General features: G+C 28.0%; 1 protein-coding gene across 2 annotated transcripts in view; it reads left to right on the forward strand.

The window, feature by feature from the left end:
* PH4alphaEFB (prolyl 4-hydroxylase subunit alpha-1) overlaps nt 1-12,891 on the forward strand; it is a 309,837-nt gene that overhangs the window by 111,426 nt on the left and 185,520 nt on the right. The gene's annotated exons all lie outside the window — the stretch shown is intronic.

Here is a 12,891-nt window from a genome sequence, read left to right on the forward strand (position 1 = left end):
AGAGACAAATTATACTTGTATACATATCTGTAGGCACAATAATTAAACAGTGAATGTAGAAAATATCCGTACACTGATCAATTTGAAATATGATTTAATGAAATTGTAGTTTATTAATTAATTTTTTATAAACTATGTTATATATTATATTTTTGCAAATTTTTAGAGTGGATATAGTCTACAAAGAATTAGTTGTTCGTATAATTTACAAAATTAACAGGAAAAAAACAAAAAATCGACAGAAATATGAAAGCAATAAGTATTTGTACAATTCATATTTTGAGCTAATTATAAGAGAATTTTATAAATTGAACAAATAATATTATTGCTTCCTATTTATGGTTGAACTCATCAATCTATTTCGAAACATTATTAAGATCAGTAAAAATTTTGTATTATTAAAAATTATTATTGTAAAATGGGACGGAAACGTGCGGAAACTACGATAGAGAACGAAAAAATTATTATTAATTTGCACAACCAATGTAAAAGTTTATCATTTTCGTGGATTATAAATAGACCTCAATCTATCACACAAAGATAGATAAAGTGAGACGAATTAAGAAAGAGATTAAAAAATAATCTAAGAAGTGGACGTTCACGGAAAATCAATCAGTATACGAGACGAATTGTTATTAGAATGATAAAGCAAAATCCTAAAATAAGAGCTACAGAAATAGTTGAACATTTTAAATATAATTTAGATATTGATATATGTATTTGTTAACACTATGTGTAACTTTATACGAAGTCAAGACTATCATAATTGATTGATCCGTCAAAAATATTTTGTAAGTGAAGCGAAAAAGATTGCAATTCGGAAATAATAATATTTATTAGCACACCGAAAGACCACTGAAATAGAGTGATTTTTATAGACAAAAGTAAATTTAATATTTTCTAATCTAAATGGACACGGTACTATTTGAAGGAAATAAATGAAAAACTAAAACTAAAAAACTTACGACCTACAATGAAACACGGTGGAAATTCTGTTCGAAATTGAAACGAGTGTTGCTAGTGTTGACGTATTAAAATTTATTAATGGACTAATGAATCATAAAGTTTACATTGACATTTTAAAAAGTACTCTTATTTCTAGTGCAGAAGAAATGGGTATAAAGGATAATTTTATTTTTATGCAAAACAATGATCTAAAGTATTAACGCACACGTGCATCCTTCATTGTTCACAGTATTTTCTCCTAAGGATCATATATCATTATAAGAAATATATCCTTGGGAACTTACTGGATACTCGCTAAGAACATGCATAAATAAAAAACACATTGCAGGATATTGCTTTCCCTTCCCCAGCATTTTTTTATTTAAACTTCTCCCTCTCCATTTCCCTTTCCAAATTAATTAATGTCCTTATGGATAATTCGAGAGAAATCTAAAGACAGTCGCATCAAATCATTCGTACTTACCAATAAGATAGCCGAGTCTTATTAATATTACTGGCTATGCGTTAATCAGAGGTATTCAGCACAATCTAAAACGTAATAGCACAACTAACTATACATCGTTACACAAAACATATCAATTGTATTTTATTTCAACAAATGTACTGTGATAACTTGAATTCGCGCAATATTTATTATCGCGCATCTACTTCACGTGATCCTTTAAAAAAACGCGCTTTCTCCCATTAATTTGCGGGAACGCGGCAAGCGGTATTTTGCTGGCGACCTTTAACGGTATCCTAACCTAATGACGCCCTTATCCATTACGACCAGTGGGTCTATAACTCTGACGACAAAGAAGAGACAGGAAAAATTCTCTGTGGAAATCGACTATTATCGTTGGTCCGATGCGAGACGCGATACATATCTGGAAACGCTCTCATAGTTGCGCCCTCACGACGCAACACAAAGCATACTGCATATAATACGAGAATATATATATTTCATAATACCAGCATATATAAAAACTCCTCCCCAATCTTTTGGTCTCAATTCAATAATACACTTATGAGATTACTTGGAACGTAAAATTAGAAAATACAAAATTTCTTATAAAAAGAATTTATAAAATGATCTCATGAAGGAATCGAATAAGATCTCATCCAGGGTTACATCGAATTTAATTAATTCCTTAGTTGTCTATAAGAGTTGGTTCAATTTTAAAATCAAAAGAAAATCTTATGAAGTATTAATTAACCATTAACCATTAATAACCATTTACAGTCATTTTTTTCGTCATATTATTTTGTTACGTTCTTTTAATGAATTTTAAAAAATTCACCAATTTTACGAATACTTATTGCTTTCATATTTCTACCGATTTTTTGTTTTTTTCTTGTTAATTTTGTGAATTATACAAACAACTAATTTTTTTTTAATACACTTTAATTAACCATTCTAAATATATGAACCGTTCACAAGCTAAATCGATTAACTTCACTTTTTGAATTTTTTAAAATTTAAAGTGTCAAAACACTTAATGGAGCCTTTATTTTTTATATTCATAATAAATGTCCCTAATTTCCGTTATTTAATACCATTAAATGACAAAATGTTTTTGACCATCGAATAAAATACAATTTATTTCAGAAGCCAATCTAATTAACTCCGTATTCTAATGTAAATCGTTATAATAATGCAATTCAAATGCAGCAGCAAGGCCTTAATGATAATGATAAATCATCTAGTATTATAGTTAATATAGTTCAAATGACTCATAAGAATATTTTCTCAACAAAATCTTTAAAAAATTCCATCGTTAATAAAAAAGTAACAATTGCAGAGAGATATTAAAGAATATACAATATCTTCCATTACATGATCGAGTAAATCAGATCGGAAGAGATGAACAACATTTATTTTTTTCAACTACTTGTGAATATGTAAAAGTAAGTCTTTTATTTTTAAAACTTTGCTTCTTGCTAGGAAGGATATCGAAGGATGTTGATTTAAAGTGTAAATTTCGAACAGAGAATATTAAGAATATATCTAACGGTTGCGGCTCGTAGGGTGGAAGATTAAAAGTGTAGGGTTATCTTCTCCGAAAGGATTTATCCGGTGAAGCGTCGTGCAGACGAGAGGGTGACTCTACGAAATACGGTACTCATGATATTCAACGATGTGTTCCAAGCATTGCTCGTATCTCTCTAGGATGATACACAGAAAGTTCTCGTATGTATATATATATATATATATATATATATATATATATATATGTGTGTGTGTACATATATATATATATGTGTACATATATATATATATATATATATATATGTACATATACATATATATACAAGCGCGTATATACATATTGAAGTCGATTCAGGATTTACATCGACTTTGTACCTCTTCAATGTCTACATTGAATCAGTATTCCATTACTCTAATGTATCCAATATGGATGTTTCTATGGTGATCGATTATATTTAACACACTTAAATCGAATAATTTTCATTTAAGAAATAGGATAAACGATTTCAGAAACATAATTAAAGAAAATATTTCATGTCTTTTTAATTTTTCTTGATATTTAAGACGAAACTTATTTTTCTATGATTTTGTAATTATTAGAAAAGTAAATAAAAAATGGTTGTCTGTAGACTGGCATTTTGAAAATAATTACATAGATATTATTTATTTAAATAAATACCTAAAAATGAATAACGTACAATGATATATTAAAATAAATTATTATATAGTAAAAATCCAAGTATTAATTAGCTAAATTGTTCAATTAAATTGTTACATTAGTTATGAAATTGAAAAAATAATAAGACGTTTCAATTATAATGTGTAGAGAGAGAGAGAGAGAGAGAGAGAGAGAGAGAGAGAGAGAGAGAGAGAGAGGAGAGAGAGAGAGAGAGAGGAAGAGAAAGAGAAAGACAGAGAGAGATAAAGATCAATGTGATTTTATATTATAATTATTAAAATTTATTATAATATATTTATATATTATAATAATATAAATATAATATATTTATTTGTTATAATATTATAATTATATTACCATATATTATTTATAAAAATTTTAATTTTAATTTAAATTTTAATGATAAGAAGATAATATAAAAAGCAGTTATTCATTATTTTTATCTTTTTTCCTTATTTAACAACATAGAATTTATATTAATATTGGTAATTATTAAATTTAATTTTCTTTAAATTCTTTTTATTTTCAAATATCTACCTTCATTTTTTGTATGAATCTCAAAATCCTTCATGTAGCTATAGGATAGTAGAAAAGAGTTTAACTTTGTAGAAAAGCCGTATTAAAGTTTCTTTTCAAAGAGAATTTAATATTATCCCTGATTTAGACGAGTGTAGTAGGAAAAAAATATATTAGTTATTATAATATACAATAAATGTTTATTTAAAAAATATATAAACAGAAAAATTAAAAATTAAAGAGAATAAAATCTTCATTTGTACTTGGATTAACAAAAAATTTATATTCTGTTTAAAATTTTCAACAAGTCCTTTGAAGAATATAACAAATCTTAACTCATTCTACAAATCGATAAATAAAATATTTAAGTTGTGAAAAAAATTGAAAGAGAATGCAAAATAGAAAATATTCCTTTTTATGAAATTGGAAAAAAATAGGAAATATATATTTGTAACCTCCGGCAAAAATAAATTAACTGCGTGACGTAGATAACATTTTGATTTCAATTAAAAAAAAAAAATGTTCGCTCTCTTTCTCTCTCTCTCTCTCTTTCTCTTTTTGTTAAGTTTTCATTACATTCCTACGTTTCTCTTACCAAGATGAAACTAATTTTGATTTCCTTTGAAGAGACCGAGAGATCCGCTTATTTCACAACTGTCCCCGTTCCTCTCACGAAAAAGGAAAAAAACAAAAAAGAAAGAAAAAAAAAAAAAAAAATTACTGAAACATATATAAAGGTTGTAATAAAAGCATACGTCATGTTAAAAAATAATTTTTAAATCGTTATGTTAAGGAAAAAAAATCTTGAACCTTTGCGTGTTTTTTCTTTTACTTTGTTAAGGTATAACCTTAACGAGCATTTAATAAAAAGATATTCTTTTAACAAAAAAAAAAAAAAAAAAAAAAAGAAAAAAAAAGAAAAAAAAGATAAAAGATAAGAATGTGGTAGATTGAAAGAAGATGAACGATCGGATCGTACGTAAAAATAAGATCAAATAACACAATATAGGATAAAGAAAACAATTTTCATGATATTATTACAACGTTCTAGTATAATAAATTCAGTACTAATTGCTGTGCTTTGTAGATAATTATATTCTCGTGCGATTTTGCGATGCTTTTCCCCAACATTTTCCCATTTCTCTTCTCCTCCTATCCTTCCACCTTATTTTACCAGATCGGATTCACATTTTTTTTTTTTATATATAATTATAATGGTCCCAATTAAATTTTTATCGCGAACATTAACGTCATTCGGTATTTATTTTTCTCGAACATCCGTTCGCGAAAAGAGAACAGCATATAATTTGAGAAATATACAAAGGATCGTTCTGCTTTCTGAATTTTTATGCCATCCTGTTTCTCTTTCATCGTTTGGTGTACAATAAAATATTATTATATTATCGACTTTCCTTCGAACGTCACAAATTTATTGAATAACCGACGTTCCTAGGTATATCGTATTTCAATTACGTCGGGCGAATCACCGTGAACGATTCATATCAATACCTACCTACCTATCTATTACCAACGCCACCTACCTATCATCCTACCGTTATTTCAATCTACATACACACACACACACACACACACACATGTATGTATATATATACAGACATTCGTCCGAGTTCTATAATTAATATCAACGAAGTTAATTAATGCCCTGGTGATTAAGAAGAAATTTCGTTTAGCAAATTTATCCGACCCCAGGCGATATCGTAGATACAAAATAGATTTGACGAAGATCATCGGTTCGATGATTCCCATTTCTCGCATATGTAATTGCTGCTAAAATGCACATGTCGATGTTAAACATTAGCGGATCATTATCGATGATTATTTACCATCGATACATGATCGTTCATCGTAGCGTACAAAGCAATCGTTGCTCGGCACTGTCAAACTTGATTTATCTTGAATCGATTTAACGCGCCGCTTCGAGGGATATTAATAATTCAATTCATCGTCCGCGAGTAATTACTAAACAGTGGCCACAGCAGAGTAGTGTCATAGGAAGTCGATCCATTCGTTATATTGCCAACAATAAAACGTTTCACCTTTCTCTTTGAACGTCGAACTATTCGGTTTAATAAATTATCACCGCCAATTATCTTTCTAATTATGAATTATTATATATTCGATCTCTTTCAACGATCATTAAGGAACAAATTATGTTTCTATAATGAAATTGCAATGTTTAATAGATTCCATTTATTATTGTCTTATTTTACTATCATGAAAATAACAAATATATATCTACGAGTATACATATATATATTTTTTTATTCGAGAAATTAATGGAACAATGAGAAAAGGAACTATCATTTATAACGGACGATGATATTCCGTAGATCTAATTGGTCGGATTTAATGGATGTTCTTTCGTAAATTGGTGAAGGTGAAAATCGATTCTTTCGCTGATTCGAACCGACGATGACAGCTGAAGAGAGTAACTTCCACCGAAGTTTCGAGTAATGCTCCCCTAATTAGAAGAAGAATATAGGAAGGAAATAATATGAAAGTATAATTAAAATGAGAATAATCTTTCGTTAATCGAAAGAATATTTAGTAATTATTGTAATTACAAAAAGTAGATATAGTTTTATAAACGTGAACCGAGATATTAATTATCATAATCTTTTATTTTATATATTTTATATATTTTTTGTTATTCTAAACTGGTCTTGATTACCTAAACTCTTTATATGATTTTTCTTTTTTTTTCACAACAGATAAAATTTCTTCACGTTAAGAGTCTCATTACGTATATGATCTCGAACTATTAAAATATCTTAACCTTTTAAATCTACGATCTTTTACTTTCCATTTCTTTGATGACTAGGTCGTACTTTTATACGAACCAAACCATTTTCGTATTAGAATTAATTGTAGAAAGGCATTAGAGTTAAAGTCTTAAGGCTTTTAAGGATAGAAAAGGCATGTGTAAAACTAAATGCTTTGCCTTGCAGAAGATGTACAAGGTACATTTCTCCCTCGTACGACAGATAGACACGTACACATATAAACGTTGAACACACTAGTTCCCTCGTTCGTGAAACTTTCGCCCCGTACAAGAGATCGAATAAGAAGAAGAAGAAGACCTTGGATTTACGAGCGTACAAGATTATTTCGTGACCTTATACGGTTACAATCGACAGAAGTTATAGGAGAAGTCCTGGTAGTTTCGATTTCAGGTACCTTACATTTGGAAAAAAGAAAAAGAAAATAGCTAAAACGATCAAATTGAACCATGCGATTTTTTTTCATTGAAATGAAAGTAGAAATGTTTTCTAATGACTTACAAATATGAACTATTACGTTGCTTTATACGTGACCTTTTAAATTAGAAATCGTGTAAATTATCATAGAAACGTTTAATCCGTTTATTTGACGTTTCGAACTATAAATACCAAGATGACAGCTTATATCGTGTACTTTATCTTGGTATCGTGAAGATAACATCAAACAAAAATCTAACGTGTAAGTACTTATTTACGATCAACGTCGACGAATCTTTCTTGGTTTTCTTATTGTCATTTTTAAATAAATATAACCAAATATGTCCTTGAAATATAACGAAATAAAAAGTCAAAAAGATACGTGTATAGATAGTACTCTGATATACGTAAGTAAGTATTTACGTAAGGTAGAAATTCATTTAGATAATCGAGTAATATTCTGATCGAGTAAATGTATAGATGGAACGTTCATTTCCTTTACCATCTCAAGACAATGGACAATTAAAGGGGTTCTGGTTCTAGAATCATCAGAGAGATATATAGGCAATGTATACACATACACGCACAAACATAAACCGTACAACTGTTTCAATTTAAGTTAAGTTAATAATCAGAAAGATTTATATGGTCTTTCTATTTTCTGATGAATATTTTTTCGTATGGCATATATATAATAATCAAACATCTTAGTTAAAGGAATCTGAAAACTAATCAATTCGAAATATTTAGTCGACCGTTTCTATTCGTATATATAACATTACGAGATAATTTCGAGAAGGGGAAACCTTCCCGGAAACGACCCTACTATCACGAACATAATCATTGAAACAGGGTGTTCGTACCTATATATCTATATATGTATATATGTATACATATATCATGTGTGTATGTGTGTGTGTGTGTAAACGCTATAAACGGCATAGTATAAACGGCAACCACTACCCTAATCAGATGCAGCAACGAGCATTCAATTAGCTCAGCGAAGCAATCCATTTGGTGACGTTAGGAAGATCAACGATTACTAACATAAGTTTGTTACATCTCATTCGTAGATAAACGAGAAACAACGCATACCTATACAATATCGCATTGGCTTACGAATGTTATCAAATTTGAAATCTCGTTTAATCTAATTCTCAAAAGTTTCTCTTTATCTATATATTATCTTTTGTGCCTAATTTATTTCTATCATCAAATTTACTGAATTTTTGTTCTTTTCTTTTTTTTTTTTTCCTTTTATTTTTTTTCTTTACAATCCATTTCAACAGTTGTTAAAGATCTATTATAGATATATTTTAGCAATAAAAATAAAAAACAACTAATATCCGCATTAATATTAATTTTAATCATTTTCAACGAAGTCGGGATAATATTACCTTCTATAGAATTTCAATTAATGAGATAATAACCAGCGAATGGGGATTAATAATCAAATGTTAATGTTAACAATTAATTAATTGTTATTGATACTTTGTCTACAGTTTTATTTTAAGTTTTTTAAAAATGAACAATTGCACTACGGGTTAGCATAGATAAGAGGAATAAAAAGCAAGTAAGTAAGGCAAATGGTACATTAGGCCGGGAAATAAGGAGATTGTGATCATCGAATCGCGACTAACAATAAGAGCCAAGCCGCGTTACTTTAATTCGGGTTAATGGGAACCTCTTCTTGTTCGTTTACGATCGATGTGTTGCGCCAACAATAAAAGCATATATATATAGGATACATAAAATTTATACGTACGTACCAGTTTCATATATCAATAAAACTCATTAAAAAAAAATAAAAATACAGAACAAAAAGAAAGAAAAAAGGAATAAAAATATTTGAAAATTTCTTTCGCTGAGCTAATTGAATTTTAAATAAAAAAAAGAAAAAAAAAACTATATTAATTTACAATGGAAAAATAATTCAACTCAAGTACTTTCAATCAATTTTGTATTGTCTATAATATAATATAAATTGTAATATAACTTGTCTATTTATTTTTAATATTCGTAGACGGTTAATATTTATACATTTAAAATATGTTGAAATATGTTAATAATATATGTGAAATATGAAAATATAGTAGACATATGAGAAAAATATGTGAGATATGTAATAAATATGTTGGAAACATTATTTCTTTTATATTATACAAATGCATTGTGTAAAATATTGCTAATTATACAGGCTATAATGTTCAATGCGAAAGGATATCTTTCACAAATATGTTTTTAACCGAAGATATCAAATTATTTATTCGAAAATAAATGAAGTATCGTTGTTTCATTCTCATAGATTTTTGAAATAATTAAATTGCTGTCCCATCTTTTGAAATTCATATATAATTTTCAATAATAAATATCATGTTTAATATCATGTATTGTTAATTTATGGAATTCTTCGAGATAGTTTTTTCGTCTCATAGGAAACATTAGAAATATTCTAATCCACATATTTCATAAGAAAATCACGACCATATTCGTTACCAAAACTTCGTCAAGTTATATTTGCAACAGCCAATGTCTTATGCATGCAATTTAAACATTCATTCGTCTTCTTCTTCACGATTAGCTTTTCTTTCAGTATTGTACATTATCCCGCAATATGTACTATTTGAATTGTGTTGCTGTTATTAACAATAAGAGTATGTTTCAATAATGATCTTGTTATATCTTATTTTATCATTGCAATCTTACATTAATTAGTACGTTGATTTATTTTTAATATGATCATATCGTTTATCATTTAAAGCATTAATTTAGAAATGAAAATCAAATGCTGTACTGATCTCAAATCATTTAGCTGATTTACCTAATTGATTACTATATTGATTCTTGAAATCGATTTTGGAACACTTATCTGTTTCAAATTGTACTAAAATATATATCATAACACTACAATATTATAGATTCAAAAACACTAGAGCCATTATTAATTTCTGTAGTTTTCTGGAAAATTACTTAATACCGTATAAAATGTTTTTCTACGTCATAGAATATTTCCGGTCTCAATAAATTTATCGATACTTTGATAGCAGCATTTCCAACAAATTGATACGAAATTACAATAAATAATATCGTATTTTTAAAAATACATACGACAAACAAATCAAATATGTAATATACTTTTACATATATATACATGTATATATATATATATATATATATATATATATATATACATGTATATATAATGTATATATATATAAAAATGAAAAATATGAAACATGCGAAATATGCAAAATATATATTTGTAACTGTCTGAAAATTAAACAAATTAGACAGCCAGGTACCACGTTATTATCGCTTCCCGATGAAAAAATATCCATTTGCACGAATAACCGGGTATTTAAATATTTGCATTTATAGGCCATACATCTAAATACATTTCCATATATAACGAATCTAAATATTGTGCAGAAACGATTCAGACATATTAGATTAAACGATATTTTGAAAAGTTCCTAGACGATTATTAACTATTAAGCAACGAATATTTATTCCCGTTAGATTAAAATACCGAGACATAATGTCTTTAGAAATTAATGAAAATTCAATAAAGTCTCGTGAATATTGGAGAATGACATGATTAGACGAGGAAAGAAAAGGATAGAGGAAAAGGAGGATGAGGAAGGAAATGGAGCGTTCATCAGGTTCGAAGTAAATATCATCTTCGGTCAATGACTCAAATGCAAAATGCTCGGAAAATACAATGACCTGTTTATCTCTCTTTCTCTCTCTCTCTTTCTTTACTCTCTTTTTGGATCTGTATGTCTCTTTTTCTCTTCTTCTTACTCTTTCTGCGTCCCTATCGTATCTATAAATCGAGAGAATGTCGAAATAAGCATGTGAATAATTCCCCGGATATTTCAAGATGCCTGTCATACGATAGGTATATATGCACCTTAAAAAATCTTTCAGAGGTGACATCAGTAAGTACTTACGTTCCACGCTCGATGTTTCGACATGAAAATAAATCCGAATGCATTCGTGTACGGATTGTATAACAATAGATACAACTCCAATCAATGGTATCGCAAAGAAAAAAAATAGAAAAAGAAATTTATACTCATAGTTCTCTCTTTGCCAAGGATATTTTTCTTCTATAGAGTAAGTTAATAGATATAAGGACGAATCTTTATGATCTCTATAATTATCCATGTTCAATTTCTCGACGCTTTTTCTTTTTTTGAAAAATACAAAGTGCAGAACATTTTCTTCTTTTTCACGCTTAATAACAAGAAAGAAGAAGAAAATTATTAATCGACAATTGTTATTATATTTGTTATTGTTATTAAATTTTTTTATTCTTTCGAAAATTTTTTTATTCTTTTATTTTTTTATTCTTTATTTTTTTATTCTTATATCGTATCGTATAAGTAGATATGGCATTTTGGATTATTCGAGAGAGACGATGATTTTGTTCTTAAATTGACACATATTATAATTAGTATTTTCGACGAAAAACAAGATTTTATCGAATATTTTGTCAAAAATAATTTGTGAATACTTATATATTTTATTATTGTAATATAAATTAAAATATGAGACGTATTTATCGATCGGTAATCATGGGTAGAAATTATGAAGGACATGATTTATTGAAAATTTAAAAAAAAACCATCCCTTGAGATGAGACATTTTTTTTTCTTTTATCATTATAAATTATCGTCATCATATATGTACATAGTTCGAATTCAAAATGGCAAAGTTTTAGCTTAAATTCTGTTATTTTGAATATGAGATCAATATCTTATTGATCAAAATCGATCAAGAATTATGCCTGTTCTAATTGTTGATAGTTTATTATCATGGTTTATTAACATTGATGGTTTATTTATTATCTTGGTTATAAAATCAAGAGTGATGAACAGTCTTCAACTAATATAAAAGAATTATGCGAACGTGTGCATAACTACACAGAGAAAAAAACGCAGAATGATAAGATCGAATTGTTTTGCTTAGACAATCGTTTAATTCCGTAGGATGACTTTCAATTGGCCAGCAATTTTTTGTCATCGATACGATTTTGTTTATGTTTTGTCGATAACTGTGCTTCGTTCAATATTATATTCTTCTACTAACACAATAATTTTTTCTTTTCGTAGATGTAAAGTATCTACGTTATCTTATTTTATATATTTAGATATAGATATATTATACACTTTGAAATAAATTCATGGGATCAATTTTAACCACGATATAATATAAAAGTAAGATAAAGAAATGATGATGGGAACAGTTAAATAATAAAAATGAGATGGCAAGAGTGAGATCGAAATGACCTATGACCTATGTAATAAAATTACCTTGAAAAGATGATCCGTTAGGTAAGAAAAGAATAAAAGTTCTTTTCGGCGGGATAAGAGAAAAGTTTCTTTCTCTCTCTTTTTTCTTTTTCTCTCTTTACTTCTTCAGTTCACTGAACGTTTGTTTTGTTCACCTTCTTAGTTTCTTTGTGGGAGGAAGGTTTTACTTGGCCGCCTTAACCGGTCTGCGTTTCGTCGACAAATCACTCTTCCCTTTATAGCTCG

This window comes from Vespa mandarinia, chromosome 1, assembly GCF_050613455.1.
Source record: "Vespa mandarinia isolate Hongniang chromosome 1, ASM5061345v1, whole genome shotgun sequence".
Classification (NCBI taxonomy): Eukaryota; Metazoa; Arthropoda; class Insecta; order Hymenoptera; family Vespidae; genus Vespa; species Vespa mandarinia.